Source organism: Oratosquilla oratoria, unplaced genomic scaffold (assembly GCF_046742065.1).
Source record: "Oratosquilla oratoria isolate Oo_2021 unplaced genomic scaffold, ASM4674206v1 SCAFFOLD330, whole genome shotgun sequence".
NCBI classification, from domain to species: domain Eukaryota; kingdom Metazoa; phylum Arthropoda; class Malacostraca; order Stomatopoda; family Squillidae; genus Oratosquilla; species Oratosquilla oratoria.
The window spans coordinates 27,501-51,732 of NW_027467680.1; positions in this window are offsets into that span (position 1 = coordinate 27,501).

Genomic DNA, 24,232 nt, shown 5'->3' on the forward strand with positions numbered 1-24,232 from the left:
TCCATTTCTTTCTCTCTCTCTCTCTCTCTCTCTCTCTCTCTCTCTCTCTCTCTCTCTCTCTCTCTCTCTCTCTCTCTCTCTCTCTCTCTCTTACGTTGTCGTGCGAATTCCTCCGGGATTTTTAATCTAATGAATGAAAATTTATTCTCCAATATATCTTCGCCACCTTAGAATAAACGCTATAATTTCCCCTTACTCCTAACTTCACAGCCTCCGTAAGCACGTCAGTCACCACGCCCTATCTTCTATGTTACCAAGCCCTATCTTCTTCTCTCTCTCTCTCTCTCTCCCTCATCGCTCTTCTCCACCCTCGCCTCTGCCCGCACCCCGTTCCGCCTTCCGCCTTCGTTCCTCCACCACAACCGACACTCTGACCGCCGAATGAATCTCAAGATATCTATCTGGGTTCTTTCGAACTGGCCGATGAGGGTCTCCCGAATTTCGACTTGGACTGAAGAGAGTCGGGCTCCACTGAAGAAGACACTCGGAGTCCCCACGAAGGACAACGCTCGGAGCCCCATACTGGACAGACTCGGGGACCGCCAAAGGATCGGACCGGGGCTCCCCAACAGGATCGGCTCGGGGCTCCCAACAGGATCGGCTCGGGGCCACCCAAAGGATAGGCTCGGGGCTCCCCACAAGAGTGGCTCGGGGCCCCCCCCCAAATTACAGCGACGCGGGGGTCCCACAAGATCGTCGCGGGGGCCTCCACAGGATCGACGCAGGGGCTCCCACAAGAACGAAACGGGGGCCCCCAGAGGAGCGACGCGGGGTCCCCAAACGTGCGACGCGGGGCCCCCCACAGGAGAGACGCGGTGGCCCCCAAAGGAGCGACGCTGGGGCCACCATACAGGAGCGACGCGGGGGCCCCCAAAGGAACGAGGCGGGGGCCCCCCCACAGGAGGTACGCGGGGGCCCCCACAGGAGCTACGCGGGGGACCCTAAAGGAGCGACGCTGGGGCCCCCCAGGAGCGACGCTGGGGCCCTCAACAGGAGCGACGAGGGGGCCCCCACAAAAACGACGCGGGGGCCCCCAGAGGAGCGATGCGGGGGCCCCAAAGTTGCGACGCGGGGCCCCCCACAGGATCGGCTAAGGGCCCCCCACAGAGACTCGGGGGCCCCAAAGGAGCGACTCGGGGGCCCCCCTCAGGAGCGGCGCGGGGGCCCCTACAGGAGCGACGCGGGGCCCCCACAGGAATGACGCGGGGGCCCCCAAAGGAACGACGCTGGGACCCCCACAGGAGAGACGCGGGGGCTCCCAAATGAGCGACGCTGGGGCCCCCCATAGGAGTGACACGGGGACCCCACAGGAATGACGCGGGGACCCCCAAAGGAGCGACGCTGGGGCCCCCACAGGAGAGACGCGGGGCCCCCCACAGGAGCGACGCGGGGGCCCTTACAGGAGCGACGCGGGGGCCCCCACAGACACTCAGGGGAGCCCCCAAAAGAAGAGACTCGGGGGGCCTCTACAGGAGCGGCGCGGGGGCCCCCACAGGAGTGACGCGGGGGCCCCCAAAGGAGCGACGCGGGGGCCCCCAAAGGAGTGACGCGGGGGCCCCCAAAGGAGCGACGCGGGGGCCCCCAAAGGAGCGACGCGGGGGCCACCATACAGGAGCGACGCAGGGGACTTCACTGGAGGGATGCGAGGGCCCCCAAAGGAGCGACGCTGGGGCCCTTACAGGAGCGACGCGGGGGCCCCCAAAGGAGCGACGCGGGGGCCCCCAAAGGAGCGACGCGGGGGCCCCCAAAGGAGCGACGCGGGGGCCCCCAAAGGAGCGACGCGGGGGCACCCAAAGGAGCGACGCGGGGGCCCCCAAAGGAGCGACGCGGGGGCCCCCAAAGGAGCGACGCGGGGGCCTTCACTGGAGGGACGCGAGGGCCCCCACTGGGGCGATGCGGGGCCCCCCACAGCATCTCCTCGGGGCCCTCCACAGGAGTGGTTCGGGGCCCCCATAGGAGCGACTCGGGGGCCCCCAAAAAGAGCGACTCGGGGGCCCCCCACAGTAGCGACTCGGGGGCCCCTAAAAGGAGCGACTCGGGGCCCCCCAAAAGGTAAAAACATAACTTGAAAGAATGCAAAGAGCAATTACGAAATTGGCACCAACACTCTCACAACTATCATATGAGGAGAGCAACAGATATCAGTTCTAAGAACAATAGCTTCAGTGACCTCTACCAAGGCGAGCTTTGGTAGAAAGCGGAAAGGCACCTCCCGGGTTTCGAACTCGGGACCGTCGGGACGCAGTCCGGTGACCCTAACCACGGAACTACCGCGACATGTACGAAGGAGGAGGAGACAAGCAATGGCACGGATCTGCTACTACGGTGTGCCATCACACCACATTGCCGTGTAAGGAAGAATGGGAATCAGAAATATGTTGTATACTTTACATCGAGCCCATTTGGACTTTGTATAAAAGCTCGCCTGGGCTCTTGTTCTTTGAATTCATGTTTGTGGTCAAATTCATCTGATAAAGTGCTCATAATGAAACGACGATATTCACACCGTTAAGTGATAATGGAAGTAAACACGCAGGTACTTAACCTGCTGTGAGAAAAAAAAATAGAAAAAAAAAAATAAGACGAATGGCGCCAATTCCGTCGAGTCAGAAGGTGGCTGCAAGTTCTGCAGGACGGCGGCGGGCGTCGCGTGGTCAGCGCTGGGCAAGCAAGCGACAGGACGTCGTCGCCAATCCTCCGCGTTCGTTTTCTGAGGAGTGTGAAGAAAATATCGCATTCGAGTTGATAAATATATTGATAAAACATCAAAACGAGTATTATCATTATTATTAGACTGAATGATAATAATAAAAATAAGGGAAACTGAATTAAGCAAGTGGGGTTGGAGTCGTGAGGCGAAAGTGAAAAGAGGAGGACTCGTGTCAGCCATATAGCTTTCAGATGCGAAGAACAATTGCAGCAGGCGTTTGATTAAACAGTGAAAGAGGGAATCAGATAAACTGCGCTCTGCTCGTTTGACCGACCCCATCGCCTCGGTGGTGTCCCTTGGGGATTTTATTCTGGCGAACGATACATTATCATTTTAGTACTTTTATTGCAATAAGCGAACCTAGAAATGTCAACATATAGAAATTAAAGCCATATAGATAAGCACCGAGACTGATCCCATTGAGACGACATGCGCGTCTATATATGGGCTACATTGAAAACCAAGGTCTAAATATACAGGTCAGACCGTTTACATTCTTCTGCGCAGCTTCTGACGTCATTTGGCTGAGTCCATTTTCTCTTTGTGATACACTGAAGAAAACTGTGAAACGCCAAGGAAGACAGGAACTATAATATTTTATATTATATATAGTATATATATATATATATATATATATATATATATATGTATATATATATATATATATATATATATATATATATTATATATCATATAAATTATATATTCATATATATAGACAGGAACTATGATATTTTATATATATTTATATATATATTTTATATAATATTTGTCAGAATATAACTAATTGCGTGGAGCTATGCGAGCGAAGGCAACGTCATTTTCGAACGACGGACCAGCTTCAACTGACAGCTATAGGACCCGCTAACCCCACTTTGAGCAGCCAGGTGACGTTCACGGGCCCGCTGCGCCAACTCCCTCGAAATTCGGTCGAAAGTGGTTAGACCTTATATTCTTAGATCTTGTTGAAAACGTGACAGTGCACTCCAACGTAGAATTCTAGTGAAGTGTTTCAGTGGAAAAAAGGTTAACTGAACCGCGTTACAGCAAAAGTATTTTTGTGTTATTTGTGATTAAGAGATCAAAAGCTTGGACAAGCAACAATGAAAACACAAATAATGAATATACACTGCTAAAGAGAATCTGCGTACATAAAAGTTTAGGGACAGAAACAAAACTATTACATTGAGCTGAGGGGTTTTGACCCTTCTCTGTATTATTATTATTATTATTATTATCATTATTATTACTATTATAATTATTATTATTATTATTATTAATATGTACACACACGCGACCAGTTGACCCATGTCAGGAACATGACATATGAGACATACATAGGGGTGACACGTCCACTCTCAGATTCCACCTCTCTCTCTCTACTCTCTTTCGACATATTTCTTTATTGCCAATAATTTATGTTTTTATTATTTCCAATATTCATAAAAAAATACGCATTTCAAAAGTGAACAAAATAATTATAAATGATTCTGGTATCCGTTGCGAATTATGGAATTTTTCAGAATGTTAAGATTTCCTAATAACGAGAACTTTTTTTCAATACTATATGATTTTTTCCTTATTGCATTGATATTTATATATATATTGTTTTACTAAATTTCTTCTGATAATACGCCGAAAGAATTATGAAGAATATAATGTGCTAGCAAACATCACTATCAGTATTAATCTTAGCGGTAGAAGTAATTAAAACATCGTCTTGTTATTTTTGTGAAAGTATTAATTTTTATATACATATAGTTTTGATAAATTCCTCTTGATAATACGTCCAAAGAACTATAAAATTGAATAATGCTCCAATACACAAAAGTATTACTTTCTATTTTAATGTTAGAAAGGATTGAAATATAGTCACATTTTTATGATATTATCGTTCAATGTGTGCGACGACTATGACGTCAGGCAAGGCGCGCATGCACAGAACAATGCAAATGTGTTCGGGCCGTGACGTAATGTCGCCTTTGAATGAGAGCGACGAAGATTCAAATCGGCTTTGTTGTCCAAGACTTTTTGAAATCATTGTTCTGTTTGTTGTTTACTATAGTAGCTAACGAAGCCATTAACATAGTTGGAATTTGGGAACAATAATGCCCTTATATATGACTGTTTCTTTTGTTTAATTATGTAGTTATTTATATATTCGTTTGGGAATACCACAATAGATGTTTGATAATGATAATAATACATACATATATCAAAGGCTTTTCCCCCTTACACGGGGAAATAAAAAAAATAATAATAATAAAAAAATAATAATAATAATAATAATAATAATAATAATAATAATAATAATAATAATAATAATAATAATAATAATAATAATAATAATAGTGATAATAATAATAGTGATAATAATAAGAATAAGAATAATAATAATAATAATAATAATTATTATTATTATTATTATTCTTATTCTTATTATTATCACTATTATTATCACTATTATTATTATTATTATTATTATATATAATCATTATTATTATTATTATTATTATCAATAATAATAATAGTAACGATGATGATAATAATAATGATAATAATAATAATCATAACAACAATAATAATAATAATAATGATAATAATAATAATAATAATGATAATAGTAATAATGATAGTAATAATGATAATAATTACTTTTAGTAATTATCTTTAGTAATGGTCATTAGGTACCCCGAAAGGTAATAAGACCACATACCAAGGTTCGACGCTGTAGTGGTGTTAGTGTGTAGGTTGTTGCAGCCCCTAAGTAGTCAATGAGCATTATTCATGATATTGGCAAAAGGAGGAAAATAATTTCATAAAGCGGAATTTTTCACCATACGCCAAGAATACAATGCACTTTAACATGCCAAAAACCCAAGAAAACGTATTGGAACTTTAACTAAAAAATCACGTCCAAGTACAGGCCACCTTTGTTATGACGTGACCCCTTGATAACATGTAAGCTCGTGTAGTATATATATGTATATATATATATACATATATACTGTATATATATATATATGTATATATATATATATGTATATTATATATATACTGTATATATATATATGTATATATATGTATATAATATATATATATATACTGTATATATATATATGTATATATATGTATATAATATATATATATATGTATATATATATATATATATATATATATATATATATATATATATGTATATACACATGTATTGGTGTAACGCGGGAAGATATTTTGTTTAAAGCATATTGAAATGTATGCAACAGCAAATTGAGCTCTGGTGAGTTTCCGATGAAGATTTCTCTAGACATGGAGAGGTAAAGAAAAAACTAAGTTGCTGATAGAAGCCATCAAATGGGTGGAACAGAATACAAGACGTTTCGCAAATGGTAATTAGCTTTTTCAATTGTAACAAGAACAGAAAAATGGGTGATTACAAAATCAGAAAGAAAACACTGGGAAAAATCACAAAGAGGTTGACCGTTACTCTGGTCTGAATCTGGGAAAGGACACGTTTGAATACTGGGGAAGGGTACGTGGGAGGGGAGGGGGGAACTGTGACCACTGGGAATGGCTTGACACTGTCTGCAGGTGACCGTTACTGTGGCCTGGGGGGGAGGGGGCGTCTGTCGCGGCCGGAGTGACTTCTCATGACAGGCAGGCAGCAGGGCTGATTTGTGTCGTCGTAGCTGGCTGGGTGGGGCGTCTGGTTTGGCGGATTCCGAACGGTTTGAGGCTGGCAAGGATCATGGTGGGGGGTTTCCTGCTGGGTGTTCAGTGTGGGCTGGATGTATTTGATGTGGAGGGCCTCAAGGAGGGAGGGCAAGGCGGCGCTTGTCACTTTCTCGGTCTAATTGCCTGTGCTTGCCTGACTGTGCCTGCATGACTGCTTGCCTGTACCATCCAGCCTGTACCTGCATGGCAGTGCCTGCCTGCCTGTGCCTGGCTAATTTTATCTGCCTTGTGTGCCTGCCATCTTGCTTGTGCCTGTCTGTGTCTGCCTGCCTGCCTGCCTGTACCTGCCTATCTGTGCTTGCCTGATTGTGCCTGCCTGCCTGCCTGTGCCTTCCTCCCTACCTGCGTCTGCCTGCCTGTGCCTGGCTGCCTGCCTGTGCCTTCCTCCCTACCCGTGTCTGCCTGCCTGTCTACCTGCCTGCCTGTCTTCCTGCCTTGCCTGCGTGTCTGTGCCTACTGTACCTACCTGTGCCTTTGTGTCTTTGCCTGTTTGCTGCCTGTGCCTCTCACCTGCCTGCCTGTACCTCCCTGCCTGTACCTCCCTGCTTGTACCTGCCTGCATGCCTTTGTCTGCCTGTGCCTGCCTATGCCCATGCCTGCTGCCTGCGTCCTCTTCCTTTGCCTGACAGCCTACCCTCCAGCCTATCTGACTGTCTGTGCCTGCCTGTCTGTGCCTGTAAGCCTTCATGTGCGTGGCTACCTGCCTGTGCTTGCCAACGTGTTTGTACCTAACTGCCTATGCAGGCTTGACTGTGTCTGCTTGTGCCTGGCTGCCTACCTGCCTGTGTCTGCCTGCATTTGCTTGCCTTGCTGGCCTGCATTTGCTTCCCTTTTAAGTATACGGATTTACTACACCAGCTTTCAGGGCATCCAGGAAGAACGTCATATCAAAGGTGGCCTCCTGTACTTTGGACGTGATTTTTGAGTTAAAACTTTTGGCATGTTAAAGTGCATTATATCCTTGGACCGTGGTGAAAAAATCCGCTTCGTAAAATGCTTTTCCATTTTTTGCCAATATTATGGCTAATGCTTCTGGACTATAAACTCAATAGAAAACGATCGCAGAAAATTTGTGACGTCATGTCGCTTGCCTCTGACCAGCCTCAACGGAAATACGATCATAAATATCTTTCATATATTTTTCCTCGCTCTGCGTCATTGATTGCACTGTTATTTCATGGAGTCAATATATGCATTTTGGTACGAATACCTTTATCAGATAAATTTGGCAATGAGTATTAATTCAAAGAACAAGAGTTCCAGTGACGTCTACCTAGGTGAGCTTCCATAGAAAGTGGAAAGGCACCTCCCGGGTTTCGAACTCGGGACCCTATGGACGCAGAGCAGCGACTCTAACCACTGGACCACCGGGAAATGAAAAGAAGAGAAAAAATCAAAAGTACGACGCCGATATGGTGTCAGCTGTGTGTGCCATTACACCACGGCGCCATGCACTTATCAAAGGTAATTAGTACCATATATATTTCATATCGATACTGCAGAGACTTCAACGAAAGCATTTACGGCTTAGGTAACCAGGGCGTTTGTTTTGTGACTTTATGTTATAGCAAGATTATAATATTAATATCAAGTTTGTTAAATTCAACAGAAGCAAAAATACACCTTTTATACTCAACAAAAGATGAATCGATTCGTATTGAGGATGAGCGTACCTGCTAATTCTCTAGCACGGCATCGTGTGGTCAGAGAGAAGCGTCGTGACGTCATCAACGCTTGAGATTCGTTTTCTATGGCATGCGAGAAGAAAATAAAACTTCGTTGGTAAACAGAGTGGTATAAAAACTACAAGATAAATAGTATTGATATAGATATCTATAGGAATGATAAAAAAAAAAGAGGAGTATGAAAGAAGAGAAGAGTGGAAGAGATAAGGAAGAAAGGCAATGAAACGCCTGATGAAAAAAACAGGACCTACGAACTTTAGCAGTTGTATTTTCTGTACTTTTCTTCAATATGCCATAGATGCCGGTAGTCTCGTATGTTTGTATGTATTTATGTACGTACGTACGTATGTATGTATGTATGTGTGTATGTATGTATGTACGTACGTACGTACGTATGTATGTATGTATGTATGTATATTACCTTTAGTAATTACTTTTAGTATTGGCCATTAGGTACCCCGAAGGGTAATAAGACCACATACCAAGATTGGACGCTGTAGTAGTGTTAATAGTGTGCAGGTTGTTGCGTGGTGTTAGTGTGCAGGTTGTTGCATCATCCCCCTCCTGCTATGCACCGAGAGGAGGTCAGCAGGAAAAGTTGTTGTACTTGCAGAGCTCTTCTTCAGTAGACAATTCTTTCTTTCGCGATTTTACTTTGAAAAGATTCTACAGTTTTGGCACTAATGGTGTCTTGGCTCAGCCTGCTTGCTCCACGGTTCTGTGATTCTTGCAGGTGGGGAGTTTTTTGTTTTCTGTAGCTAGTTTGGTGTTGTCATTTATTGTAGCTTTAAGTTGTGACCTCTGGCCGCTGTACTAAGTGTTGGCAGCTTGAACATCGCTCTTCCACAGCTGTTGCATTCCCTCCTGATGTCTACCTGATCAATGTTCTTCGTAATCTTGAAAGCTTGTCTAAGGTCCGCTCTATGCCTTCTAAACTGGAGTGTTGTTGGGAGTTGAAGACTAGCAAGTCGCTCTGAGTAGGATAAGTGAGACAGTCCTGTAACCAATATCGTTGCCCGCTCTCTGTACTCTTTGGGGACCAAATTACCGAGGCATACTCCAGGTGAGGGCGAACTAGGCTTTTGTACAGGTGGAGGAAGGCAGTCTTGTCCGTCCATGGCCGTAAAAGTGTGTTTGATTGCTCCAAGTACCCTATTGGCCTTGCTGACCGACCTGTGCTTGAACATGGATCGAGAACTGCAGCCGCCGCTGATCCACCGTGACCGCCAGATCCTTTTCTTCCTCCCTCCACTGACACCAGCGTGCGTTCAGGTGATCCATCAGATCCATTCATTGTATATTCATATAGTGGGTTGTTATTTGCCCGGTTCCACCATTTGGACTTGGAATTGGCATCCAGAACGATTGTTTATTATTTATTGTAGTTACATTGTTATATCTATCTGGACCACGATAAGAGAAAATAACTAAATGATCGCTTTGAATATTTACTTTCGAGTGTAAGTAATTGTGTCAATATGAATTGTATTTCCTTTTATTGTTATATTTTACTCTTAACGTTACTCGAAAGTGTGTGTGTGTGTTGGGCTTTTCATATCACCACGAAACAGTGTAGTATGCAGAGTTACCACAGGAGAAAGAGATCTTAAAAGCAGCAGCGAGTGCATTCGAATAAAGAAAAATCCACCAACGACATTCCGGAAAGCCAAACCCAGAGCTCATCTTAAAGATAACTAATAAATAGTCAACTTCTTTTGTATGACCATACACGTATGTAAACCTATGATTTTACTTCGTTGGTACGCGCGAGTTTTTTTGTATCAAAGATTTGGCTTATTTGGGCACTTAGAAAAGTGTGAAGGGTATTTAATTAATGTTGATTCAGTTATACAACTAAGGAATATCATATGTGGTTTAGTTGTGTAAGAATATAGTTTATAGTCCGATGAAAGTAGTTGAGGTTTGGAATATAGTTGTATATAATTACCAATTTGTTTATTTATTTATCTATATTTATCTCATAAAATCAACCATTATCCACAAACCGACGTATGCATAGCAAATTAATATCTACAGCTTTCCCAGTCCACGCTGGCATTGGCGGTAGATGAAGGCAGCTGTGTGTGTTTAGTTGTCGACAATTATTATTATTATTATTATTATTATTATTATTATTATTATTATTATTATTATTATTATTATTATTATTATTATTATTATTATTATTATTATTATTATTATTATTATTATTATTATTATTATTATTATCATCATTATTATTATAATTAGTAGTATTATTATTATCATTAGTAGTAGAAGTAGTAGTAGTACAGGTAGTATCATTATTATTATTATTATTATTATTATTATTATTATTGTTTTTATTATTATCTATCATAGCTTGGTAATTGGACAAATGTGTAGAGGTTTGCACTCTTTTTATTCAGGTATCTAATATCGAATATGTACAGAACTATCCTATTGTAAATTGTGAACGAACTAAATATTTTTGTTACTAAAACAGTAATAACAAAATTGTTGTTATCTATTATTCGTTTTTTTTTTATTACAACAGTTTCGTTTTATATTATTCGATTTCTTGTATTCATTTAGCAGTTGCTGTCTTCCTTGACTAGGCCGCTTGCGTGACCACAGTCAAGTCGTCTACAACGCCGACTGCGACTTTCCGCTTGTTTGTGAAAGTACGCTATGGTCTTTAGAAACCGTTTTCTGTCGTCGATAGCTCGCCCTCGTCTCTGTCCTTAGTATTAGTTATATTTACTTCATTTCTAGTAGAGAATTATTGTTATTTTGTTATTCTTCAAAACGTGAAAAAAATACCGTGAGACTAGGTCATACAGGTATATCAATGGACATCTTGCAGAATGTTGCGTCACGTTCGGGTCGGCTGCTTGCGTGATGTGTCTGGGAGCGTCTGAACGATATATTACGCTCAGTCTCAAAGTATCATTCATCACGCATTTCTTAACGGATTCGCTCATTCAAACGTTTGTCGTATACATTTTTTCAATGCTGTTGATGATCTTTGTGATGACATTTTCGGAATTGGAAATTGCGATTTTCAGATACACGCACTAATAATCGTAGATATGTTTCGGAACGTGTTTTCCGTCTTAATGTTGGGGACATTGCGTATTTTGGAGATTTTCTGTCGAAAAAGTTTTACCCGTTAGTTGTGTGTCAGTCGTCTCCGTTTTCTATGAGGTGACAGATGGCACTGAAAATTAAATATAGTGGAAAACTAGACTGTTCATTCATCTAGGCCAGTAACTGGGGACCGTGACATCCCAGCGAGCGGCAGGTTGACGATGCATGTCATGGTTGATAATTAGAATTTTCTTTAACGAAGTGTCGAGGTGAGGCATTTGTTAAATTTGAATTTATTCAATTTGTTAAATTTACATTGTATAAATTTATAGAGTTAAAATGCCACTATGTTTCAGTATTATTACTTTTTTGGTAGAATGAAAAATTCTAAGGACTGTTCGTTTGAATGGAAATGACTTCGGTTACATTTTTTCGAATTTTCAAATGTCAAGTTAGGTGTGCGTCACATATTGAGGCGTCAAATGGCGAAACTAAAGAAAGTATATATATACGAATGTTAGACACTGCTGCCATTTTTTTTCGGGAATCTAGAATAATGTGAGCGAAGTCGTCATCTAGAAATTTGAATTCATAGCCAATTCATAACCGTTGACAGAGATTCTTCCCTGTGCGAGGCGACTGGAAGTTAATTGTTGTTTTATATACTTTTTATTTTGTATTTTTGTTGGTGTATATTTTGTTTGTTATTATTATTATCATTATTATCATTATTATTTTCCCGGATCGTCATAAAGGCGCGCGCGCACACACACACACACACACACACACACACACACACACACACACACACACACACACACACACACACACACACACACATTGTAGGTAGACATTGCAAAATGAATGAACATTCTACATTTTCATCCTCTTCCTCCATTAAAGATCTGGTTCAGCCACATCGGTTAACTTAATCTAGATTAGGTTGCCATGTCAATCGACTTCAGTTAACGTATGAACGTTTAAACGCTCTCTCTCTCTCTCTTCCTCCTTCCCTCCCTCCCTCTCCCCCCCTCTCTCTCTCTCTCCCTCTCTTTCTCTCTCTCGCGATTTTTATAACAGGTAAATTTACTCAGACGAGAGAACCTTTCCCTGCTACCCCTATGGACCAGAGGCACGTATCATCTTGTTACGACTGGAGACTTTATATCCACTCAAGAAATGTAGTTGATAAAACCTCCTCAAAGTTGGACAAAGCTAACGCAATAAAACTGTGTATTATTATTCATTTATTCGTTTTAAACGTATAATGAAAACAAAACATTTTGGGGAAAAAATCGTATCATGGAGGACGTATAACATTATTATTGTTTATGTATTCGTTTTAAACGTCTAATGAAAACGAAGCATTTTGAAAGAAAAAAACGTTTCATGGAGGAAGTATAACGGTCTCGTTATTCAAACAATCTCGGTGGTGTGGCCTTGGAGTGGGGGAGGGGGGGAGGCAAGTGGTCCGGCTGGCTGGCTGGCTGGCTGGCTGGCCCGCCAACGATGAAAACTGGCAGAAAAGGGTCAACGGTTATACGGGTGCAAGTCGATGTGTGAGATTGTCGTTAAAAAAAAAAAAAAAAAAAAAGCAGTCATACGGGTGCAAGTCTCTGCTAAGATTGTAGTTTGTTTTTGAAAACCCTTCATTGTCTATTGTTATTATTAATATCATTAATGATGCTATTTTATAGATTGTTGTTTGTTTAAAAAAAAGAATCCAACAGTCGTCATTCGTGTTCAGGTCGATGCTAAGATTGTCGTTTGTTTTTTAAAACCCTTCATCGTCTATTATTATTATTATCAATGATGCTATTTTATTATTGATACTATTATTCTATTGTTGTTGTAAATGGGCAAGTGGCTGCCCAAGACGACGCGACGCGACGCGACGCGACGCGACGCCCAGGTGTGAATTTGTGTCACGCTGCACGCTGCACAAGGTCAATGGGAGGCAAGAAATTGGGCGACTTTGAACAGATTATTTTCATATTTTCATTTTCTTTATATATTATTGTTGTTATATTATTAGACCCCAAGCTATCATCACAATAACTATAGGCATTTATTAGAAATACGGGAGAGGACCGGTGTTGTCTTCACGGAGGTGGTTGGGGAAGGACCGACGACGTATTTCCCCCAGGAACCTATAGATGTCGCGTTAGGACTTGACGTCAGTCATCACGTGGAGAAGGCAACTCTGTCTATAGGAATTGGTTATAAGATAGTTCCAGGTCGTTAACAAGGCATCGTAACTTTACGACATAGGTTATTCATCGTAACTCCTCTACGACGTCGCCAAGTTCGGAATCTAGATTTTCTATTCTTCGACAAATCTGCTAGATATATAAATTTGAGTAACGAGTGTTTGAAACTCAAACAACGTCTTTAAAATTGGAGGAAATAAGCAGAATTAAGCATTGGACTTTTTTTTACTTAATTTTTTGTTTCAGTTTTGGTCGTTTCGTTTTTTTTTCTTTTGTTTTTTCTAGTTCTGTCCAACAACGGCCGTCCAGGTCCGCCATAAGACTTTTTCTTTTACTTGATATTTTCCTATACATTCGGGGACACAGAAAATGTATGTAGGTTCGCATGTTTGATTATATCACGGAGCACATTCGACGATGGAATATTGAATGTACAATATAATCTGATCCAAGTGTTGTATGTAAATACATCGACGACATTACGTCAATCTTGCATTTCCATCGATTTTCCAATAGGTAGCGCCCTAACAATAATTTTATTACTTTTATTATAATGAAATATATAGAAATGAAATATATCTTTGGTACTATCTGGTCATAAGAATACCGTAACCACGATTTTTTTTATTTATTTATTTATTTATTTTTTCCGTCGACGGTTTTAGGTCTAAGGCGCCAAAAATGCGGATGATGTAGATCACGTGACCACAGTCAGGCCTCAACTTTCGCAGATGTTTCCCGTGGCCTGATGATGGTTCTCGATTTTATTTCGTCGACGCGACAGTTGCAAAGCAACGAGAAAAGAACTTGCGTGAGGACTGACAAAATGTCGACTTTTTTCGGGTGTCTGTCGACGCTGGATGGGTCTAGATTTTTCCAGTGATTTCCTGCGTTATTGCGAAAGATTCATCTCTAACTTAAAAAGTGAAAATCGAGAATATCTTCAAGTGAGAGACTGCAGTGTAGTTTGTTGTTGAGGTAAATGTAATGAGGATATTTCCCCTAACGCACAACTAAAAACAGGATGGTATTCACTTATTAATTTTCTCCGTTTTTCTTTTCACTCGTTTTTTCCTCTGCAGTTGTTGCATCGAGAAATGTATTGTTGTTGATTTAAATTTAGGCGACGGAGTTAAATCACATATATGATAACGGCAATATCTGCTTATTTATTTGATTTATATATTTATCAGTTTATCTATATTTTATTTCATTCATTTATATGTGCATTTATTTACCTGTTTACGCATGAAATAATGTCTGACACGAACATTGTAGAATAGCGGACGAACAAATCTAGGAAATGATTATCGTACCTATGTCAACGTCAGCAGGTGGCAGTCCCCGGATACGACGTACGCGCGCGAGCGCCCTGACCCTCACTCATGTCTTGGCTCAGGCAAGTGGCGTTAAATAGGTTGGTCCCATTCTGAAGCTGCAACTCGCAGGTGTTAATGGGAACGGCCCGGGTTTTGTGTTTATTTCTATTAAAACACACTGTTATAATGTGCCAATATTACCAACTATGCATAAGTATTTTTAAACAGCCTACTTGTGCATTATTTTTCCCTACACAGCGACTCGAGTCAACTTGGCTTCGTTGCGTCTTGCGCGCTTTATGACGTAATGTCGTTTGCTGTACCCAAGTGACTCGATTTTATGTTTTTAGGACTTTTTTCCTGTATGATGCCTCTGATCCAAAACAGGTTATTGAATTGACTGAAGCTCATTTTTTTAAAGTCAACCTCTCAGATGGTAAATTCATCTGGCGTAGAAAAATCTAAATATTACTGGTGAAGATACAAGCATCTAGTCGCTTATTGCATTCATTGAGTGGGCTTTCGGCGTCGTTTTGTCGACATTTCCCTCCTTCCCTCTCTTCTCTCGATTGTTTCTTCCCCTTCCTTATTTTTGTCGCTTTTTTTTCTTTATTAACTTGTTTGCTGCAATCGTGTGTAAAGAGTTTATTGGTGATTATTCTTCTTGTGTGCGGTCCTATTACAGAGCATAAAAGTTGTATAAATTAACCGAAACTTAGCATAGTAATATGTCCTGGTTTTCCTTAAGGAATTCCTAGCATTTATTATTCATCCAGCTAGTAGAGGGAGGATGGGTGAGGAGTTGGGTTTTCCTTTGTTTTTTACTTTCTATTTTATTATTATTATTATTATTATTATTATTATTATTATTATTATTATTATTATTATTATTATTATTATTATTATTATTATTATTATTATTATCATTATTATTATTATTATTATTATTATTATTATTATTATCATTATTATTATTATTATTATTATTATTATTATTATTATTATTATTATTATTATTATTATTATTATTATTATTATTATTATTATTATTATTATTATTATTATTATTATTATCATTATTATTGTTGTTGTTGTTGATATCAGCATCATCATCTGTTTTGCTTATCTTTTGCAGCCCAAAGGTGGGGCGTCGCGTCGTTCAGTTGGGGATGTGGGGCCGCCATGGGCGACTGTGCGCCACGCACCCCTGGCAAGTCATCTTTTCCGTCATCACCTTGACAACTGTCACGATGCTCTCTGTCTGTCTGTCCCTGACGGTTACAAAGACGAGAAGCCGCGCCAGCCACATCTCAGGTAAGCGAGCACCTAATGTATTATCACACTGGGATTCACTAACGCCGACCGTTCAAAGTTCGTTTGAGTAAAAACGACTTCGGTTACAATATATATATATATTTTTTCAAACCTCCAAATATCAAATAAACTTTCCGTTATAAATGGCAAAACTGAATGATGTCATTAAGATTGTAAAGCTATACGAATGTTAGACATGTTGAAATGATTTCTGTAATAAGCGAAGTCACGGTTGGACCTGAGAAAGTACTCCTTTAACAATAGGGTCATTAATAATTGGAATGAGCTACCAGAGTGGGTGGTAAATGCAGACTCAGTCAAAAAGTTTGAGGCAAAGCTAGACAAATTCTGGGAGGAACAAGAGCAAACATTTAACTATAGAGCACAAATTAACACTGCACGCGGCCAACACCATACATAAGAACATAAGAATAAAGGAGACTGCAAGAGACCATAAGGCCTACACTAGGCAGCTCCGTATCCATCATTACCTGTCGTCCCCATCCATTAAGTTGTCTAACCGTATCTTAAAACAACTTATTGTTTCAGCGCTCACTACATGGTTACTAATTTCATTCCATTCGTCGACCACCCTATTAGTAAACCAATTCATGCCTATTTCCTCCTTAAATATAAATTTGTCCAGTTTATACCCATTACTGCGAGTCCTGCCCTGTTGTTTTATTATGATGACCTTGTTTGCATCACCCTTGTTATAGCCTTTGATCCACTAGAACACTTCTATTAGATCACCCCGCACTCTGCGTCTTTCCAGAGAGTGTAAGTTTAGGTGCCTAAGCCTCTCTTCGTAAGGCAAATTTCCGAGTCCATGTATCATTTTGGTCATTCTTCTCTGTACTGATTCTAGTGAATTGATGTCCATTCTGTAGGACGGAGACCAAAACTGTACCGCATAGACAAGGATGGGTCTAACTATCGCTAGATAGAGTTTAATAATTACCTCTGCACTCCTATTCGTTACCGTCCTAGCAATGGAACCTAATGCTTTGTTAGCTTTATTTCTGGCGCTAATGCACTGCTTCCTGGTTTTAAGGTCCGGATTCACCAGAACTCCCAAGTCCCTCTCGCACTCAGATTTGTCTAAAAATGTGTTATCTAAGATGTATATTTTTGGGGTTGTGTAGCCCTATACACTTAGAGATATTGAAGTTCATTTGCCATTTCACCGACCATGTTAACAATTTATTAAGGTCATCCTGCAGTAACATTGCCCCACCTAGATTTTATTCCATTTATGGTGACCCGTTGCTTTCTGTTAGAGATGAATCTTTCGCAATAACGCAGGAAACTACTGGAAAAATCTAGACCCATATCCAGCGTCGACAGACACCCGAAAAAAGTCGACATTTTGTCAGTCCTCACGCAAGTTCTTTTCTCGTTGCTTTGCAACTGTCGCGTCGACGAAATAAAATCGACGGTTCTCAGCCTAATGCGAGAACCATCAGACCACGGGAAACATCTGCGAAAGATGAGGCCTGACTGTGGTCACGTGATCTACATCATCAGCATTTTTGGCGCCTTAGACCTAAAACTGTCGACGGAAAAAAAATCGTGGTTACGGTATTCTTATGACCAGATAGTACCAAAGATATATTTCATTTCTATATATTTCATTATAATAAAAGTAATAAAATTATTGTTAGGGCGCTACCTATTGGAAAATCGATGGAAATGCAAGATTGACGTAATGTCGTCGATGTATTTACATACAACGCTTGGATCAGATTATATTGTCGTACATTCAATATTCCATCGTCGAGTGTGCTCCGTGATATAATCAAACATGCGAACCTGCATACATTTTCTGTGTCCCCGAATGTATAGGAAAATATCAAGTAAAAGAAAAAGTCTTATGGCGGACCTGGACGGCCGTTGTTGGACAAAACTGAAAAAAAAAAAACGAAAAAACGAAACTTGACCAAAACTGAAACAAAAAATTACGAAAAAAAGTCCAATGCTTAATTCTGCTTATTTCCTCCAATTTTAAAGACGTTGTTTGAGTTTCAAACACTCGTTACTCAAATTTATATATCTAGCAGATTTGTCGAAGAATAGAAAATCTAGATTCCGAACTTGGCGACGTCGTAGAGGAGTTACGATGAATAACCTATGTCGTAAAGTTACGATGCCTTGTTAACGACCTGGAACTATCTTATAACCAATTCCTTTAGACAGAGTTTCCTTCTCCACGTGATGACTGACGTCAAGTCCTAACGCGACATCTGGGGAAATACGTCGTCGGTCATTCCCCAACCTCCTCCTCCGTAAAGACAACACTGGTCCTCTCCCGTATTTCTGCCTGTATTCTAATAAATACCTATAGTTATTGTGATGATAGCTTGGGGTCTAATAATATAACAACAATAATATATAAAGAAAATGAAAATATGAAAATAATCTGTTCAAAGTCGCCCAATTTCTTGCCTCCCATTGACCTTGTGCAGCGCACGTGACACAAATTCACACCTGGGCGTCGCGTCGCGTCGCGTCGTCTTGGGCAGCCACTTCCCCATTTACAACAATAATAAATTAACAGTATTAATAATAAAATAGCATCATTGATGATAATAATAATAGACGATGAAGGGTTAAAAAAAAAAACGACAATCTTAGCATCGACTTGAACCCGAATGACGACTGTTGGATTTTTTAAAAAACAAACGACAATCTATAAAATAGCATCATTAATATTATTAATGATAACAATAGACGATGAAGGGTTTTCAGAAACAAACTACAATCATAGCACCGACTTGCACCTGAATGACTGTTTTTTTTTCTTCAAAAAACAAACGACAGGAGAGAGAGAGAGAGAGAGAGAGAGAGAGAGAGAGAGAGAGAGAGAGAGAGAGAGAGAGAGAGAGAGAGGGGGGAGAGGGAGGGAGGGAAGGAGGAAGAGAGAGAGAGAGAGAGAGAGAGAGAGAGAGAGAGAGAGAGAGAGCGTTTAAACGTTCATACGTTAACTGAAGTCGATTGACATGGCAACCTAATCTAGATTAAGTTAACCGATAGGGCTGAACCAGATCTTTAATGGAGGAAGAGGAGGAAGATGTAGAATGTTCATTCATTTTGCAATGTCTACCTACAATGTGTGTGTGTGTGTGTGTGTGTGTGTGTGTGTGTGTGTGTGTGTGTGTGTGTGTGTGTGTGTGTGTGTGTGTGTGTGTGTGTGTGTGTGTGTGTGTGTGTGTGTGTGCGTGCGCGCGCGCCTTTATGACGATCCGGGAAAATAATAATGATAATAATAATAATAATAATAACAAACAAAATATACACCAACAAAAATACAAAATAAAAAGTATATAAAACAACAATTAACTTCCAGTCGCCTCGCATAGGGCAGAATCTCTGTCAACGGTTATGAATTGGCTATGAATTCAAATTTCTAGATGACGACTTCGCTCACATTATTCTAGATTCCCGAAAAAAATGGCAGCAGTGTCTAACATTCGTATATATATACTTTCTTTAGTTTCGCCATTTGACGCCTCAATATGTGACGCACACCTAACTTGACATTTGAAAATTCGAAAAAATGTAACCGAAGTCATTTCCATTCAAACGAACAGTCCTTAGAACTTTTCATTCTACCAAAAAAGTAATAATACTAAAACATAGTGATACGAAATATATACTATGGCATTTTAACTCTATAAATTTATACAATGTAAATTTAACAAATAGAATAAATTCAAATTTAACAAATGCCTCACCTCGACACTTCGTTAAAAAAATTCTAATTATCAACCATGACATGCATCGTCAACCTGCCGCTCGCTGGGATGTCACGGTCCCCAGTTACTGGCCTAGATGAATAAACAGTCTAGTTTTCCAGTGCCATCTGTCACCTCATAGAAAACGGAGACGACTGACGCACAACTAACGGGTAAAACTTTTTCGACAGAAAATCTCCAAAATACGCAGTCCCCAACATTAAGACGGAAAACACGTTCCGAAACATATCTACGATTATTAGTGCGTGTATCTGAAAATCGCAATTTCCAATTCCGAAAATGTCATCACAAAGATCATCAACAGCATTGAAAAAATGTATACGACAAACGTTTGAATGAGCGAATCCGTTAAGAAATGCGTGATGAATGATACATTGAGACTGAACGTAATACATCGCTCAGACACCCCCAGAGACATCACGCAAGCAGCCGACCTAAACGGAACGCAACATTCTGCAACGTCATCGCATATTTTTATACTTCTCTGGAAGATGCCCATTGATATACTTGTACGATATACTTGTCTCACGGTATTTTTTCACGTTTTGAAGAATAACAAAATAACAGTAATTCTCTACTAGAAATGAAGTAAATATAATTAATACTAAGGACAGAGACGAGGGCGAGTTATCGACGACAGAAAACAGTTTCTAAAGACCACAGCGTACTTTCACAAACAAGTGGAAAGTCGCAGTCGGCGTTGTAGACGACTTGACTGTGGTCACGCAAGCGGCCTAGTCAAGGAAGACAGCAACTGCTAAATGAATACAAGAAATCGAATAATATAAAACGAAACTGTAGTAATAAGAAAATCCCCCGAATAATAAATAACAACAACAATTCTGTCATTACTGTTTTAGTAACAAAACTATTTAGTTCGTTCACAATTTACAATAGGATAGATCTGTACATATTCTGAATAAAAAGACTACAAACCTATACACATTTGTCCAATTACCAAGCTATAATTAATAATAATAATAATAATAATAATAATAATAATGATGATGATGATAATAATAATTATTGTCGACAACTAAACACACACAGCTGCCTTCATCTACCGCCAATGCCAGCGTGGACTGGGAAAGCTTTGGATATTAATTTCCTATGCATATGTCGGTTTGTGGATAATGGTTGATTTTATGAAATAAATATAGATATGTAAATAAACAAATTGGTAATTATATACAACTATAGTTTATGGTCATCGGACCATAAACTATATTCTCACACAACTAAACCACATATGATATTAGTTGTATAACTGAATCAACATTAATTACATACCCTTCGCACTTTTCTAAATGCCCAAATCAGCCAAATCTTTGATACCGAAAATTCGTGCGTACCAACGAAGTAAAATGACAGGTTTACATACATGTATGGTCATTCAAAAGAAGTTGACTATCTATTAGTTATCTTTAAGATAACCTCTGTGTTTGGCTTCCCGGAATGCCGTTAGTGGATTTTTCTTTATTCGAATGCACTCGCTGCTTTTAAGATTTCTTTCTCCTGTGGTAACTCTGCATACTACACTGTTTCGTGGTGATATGAAAAGCCTAACACACACACACACTTTCGAGTAACGTTAAGAGTAAAATATAACAATAAAAGGAAATACAATTCATATTGACACAATTACTTACACTCGAAAGTAAATATTCAAAGCGATCATTTAGTTATTTTCTCTTATCGTGGTCCAGATAGATATAACAATGTAACTACAATAAATAATAAACAATCGTTCTGGATACCAATTCCAAGTCCAAATGGTGGAACCGGGCAAATAACAACCCACTATATGAATATACAATGAATGGATCTGATGGATCACCTGAACGCACGCTGGTGTCAGTGGAGGGAGGAAGAAAAGGATCTGGCGGTCACGGTGGATCAGCGGCGGCTGCAGTTCTCGAGCCCTATTCAAGCACAGGTCGGTCAGCAAGGCCAATAGGGTACTTGGAGCAATCAAACACACTTTTACGGCCATGGACGGACAAGACTGCCTTCCTCCACCTGTACAAAAGCCTAGTTCGCCCTCACCTGGAGTATGCCTCGGTAATTTGGTCCCCAAAGAGTACAGAGAGCGGGCAACGATATTGGTTACAGGACTGTCTCACTTATCCTACTTAGAGCGACTTGCTAGTCTTCAACTCCCAACAACACTCCAGTTTAGAAGGCATAGAGCGGACCTTAGACAAACAAGCTTTCAAGATTACGAAGAACATTGATCAGGTAGACTACAGGAGGGAATGCAACAGCCGTGGAAGAGCCAAGTTCAAGCTGCCAACACTTAGTACAGCGGCCAGAGGTCACAACTTAAAGCTACAATGACAACACCAAACTAGCTACAGAAAACAAAAAACTCCCCACCTGCAAGAATCACAGAACCGTGGAGCAGGCTGAGCCAAGAAACCATTAGTGCCAAAACTGTAGAATCTTTTAAAAGTAAAATCGCGAAAGAAAGAATTGTCTACTGGAGAAGAGCTCTGCAAGTACAACTTTTCCTGCTGACCTCCTCTCGGTGCATAGCAGGAGGGGGATGATGCAACAAGGACCTGCACACTAACACCACGCAACAACCCACTATTAACACTACTACAGCGTCCAATCTTGGTATGTGGTCTTATTACCCTTCGGGGTACCTAATGGCCAATACTAAAAGTAATTACTAAAGGTAATATACATACATACATACGTACGTACGTACATACGTTACGTACATACATACGTTACGTACATACATACATACATACGTACGTACGTACATAAATACATACAAACATACGAGACTACCGGCATCTATGGCATATTGAAGAAAAGTACAGAAAATACAACTGCTAAAGTTCGTAGGTCCTGTTTTCGTCAGGCGTTTCATTGCCTTTCTTCCTTATCTCTTCCACTCTTCTCTTCTTTCATACTCCTCTTTTTTATTATTCCTATAGATATCTATATCAATACTATTTATCTTGTAGTTTTTATACCACTCTGTTTACCAACGAAGTTTTATTTTCTTCTCGCATGCCATAGAAAACGAATCTCAAGCGTTGATGACGTCACGACGCTTCTCTCTGACCACACGATGCCGTGCTGGAGAATTAGCAGGTACGCTCATCCTCAATACGAATCGATTCATCTTTTGTTGAGTATAAAAGGTGTATTTTTGCTTCTGTTGAATTTAACAAACTTGATATTAATATTATAATCTTGCTATAACATAAAGTCACAAAACAAACGCCCTGGTTACCTAAGCCGTAAATGCTTTCGTTGAAGTCTCTGCAGTATCGATATGAAATATATATGGTACTAATTACCTTTGATAAGTGCATGGCGCCGTGGTGTAATGGCACACACAGCTGACACCATATCGGCGTCGTACTTTTGATTTTTTCTCTTCTTTTCATTTCCCGATGGTCCAGTGGTTAGAGTCGCTGCTCTGCGTCCATAGGGTCCCGAGTTCGAAACCCGGGAGGTGCCTTTCCACTTTCTATGGAAGCTCACCTAGGAAGACGTCACTGGAACTCTTGTTCTTTGAATTAATACTCATTTCCAAAGTTATCTGATAAAGGTATTCGTACCAAAATGCATATATTGACTCCATGAAATAACAGTGCAATCAATGACGCAGAGCGAGGAAAAATATATGAAAGATATTTATGATCGTATTTCCGTTGAGGCTGGTCAGAGGCAAGCGACATGACGTCACAAATTTTCTGCGATCGTTTTCTATTGAGTTTATAGTCCAGAAGCATTAGCCATAATATTGGCAAAAAATGGAAAAGCATTTTACGAAGCGGATTTTTTCACCACGGTCCAAGGATATAATGCACTTTAACATGCCAAAAGTTTTAACTCAAAAATCACGTCCAAAGTACAGGAGGCCACCTTTGATATGACGTTCTTCCTGGATGCCCTGAAAGCTGGTGTAGTAAATCCGTATACTTAAAAGGGAAGCAAATGCAGGCCAGCAAGGCAAGCAAATGCAGGCAGACACAGGCAGGTAGGCAGCCAGGCACAGGCAGGCACAAGCAGACACAGTCAAGCCTGCATAGGCAGTTAGGTACAAACACGTTGGCAAGCACAGGCAGGTAGCCACGCACATGAAGGCTTACAGGCACAGACAGTCAGATAGGCTGGAGGGTAGGCTGTCAGGCAAAGGAAGAGGACGCAGGCAGCAGGCATGGGCATAGGCAGGCACAGGCAGACAAAGGCATGCAGGCAGGTACAAGCAGGGAGGTACAGGCAGGCAGGCAGGCAGGCAGGCGAGAGGCACAGGCAGCAAACAGGCAAAGACACAAAGGCACAGGTAGGTACAGTAGGCACAGACACGCAGGCAAGGCAGGAAGACAGGCAGGCAGGTAGACAGGCAGGCAGACACGGGTAGGGAGGAAGGCACAGGCAGGCAGCCAGGCACAGGCAGGCAGACGCAGGT